Raw genomic sequence first — 454 nt, 5'->3', positions numbered from 1 at the left:
CCAGGAATCATGCAGATATCTTAAAATGCGACAGCAAAATCAAGAACTTTTCATTGTAATTCATCATAGCAAGTACCTAATAAACGCTTTCTGATGCTATTTCCTACCTAAAATACTCTTTGCCCCTCTGGGAGGTCACGAGAGGCTCTGGCCAATTCCACAATTTTTAGTTTCCTAGTAGATGGAAAAGGGAAAAAAAGACAAAATAGAGTTAAAATAATTTATAGTTTACTTTATAGTTTAACGTTTTTAACATGAGAGACCAAAAAACATGACCGTATATGTAGCCTGAATTGGGGAGGATGTAAGAACTTTACATTTAAGGCCCACGCTAAATGACTCACTAGCCCTAACCCATTATAAGCCCCAAATGCTCTCTCATTTTCTCTCTCTACCTTATACCTACCAAAAATTAGTTAACGGAAGGAATGGTTTCCTTTGACCTGATAATTAC

At 36.3% G+C, this 454-nt stretch overlaps 1 long non-coding RNA gene across 2 annotated transcripts in view; it reads right to left on the bottom strand.

Annotated features, from left to right (window-relative positions):
- Nucleotides 1–248: 248 nt before the first annotated feature.
- Nucleotides 249–454, bottom strand: part of LOC111729118 — a 48,603-nt gene continuing 48,397 nt past the window's right edge. For both annotated transcript variants that reach the window (XR_002776101.1, XR_002776102.1), the window contains one exon: nucleotides 249–443. This is a non-coding gene — a long non-coding RNA (uncharacterized LOC111729118). The remainder of the gene's footprint in view (nucleotides 444–454) is intronic.

The sequence above is a fragment of the Pteropus vampyrus genome, unplaced genomic scaffold (assembly GCF_000151845.1).
Source record: "Pteropus vampyrus isolate Shadow unplaced genomic scaffold, Pvam_2.0 Scaffold248, whole genome shotgun sequence".
In the NCBI taxonomy this organism is placed as follows: domain Eukaryota; kingdom Metazoa; phylum Chordata; class Mammalia; order Chiroptera; family Pteropodidae; genus Pteropus; species Pteropus vampyrus.
The sequence above is the reverse complement of the archived record's forward strand: the minus strand, read 5'-3'. Positions and strand labels throughout refer to the sequence as shown.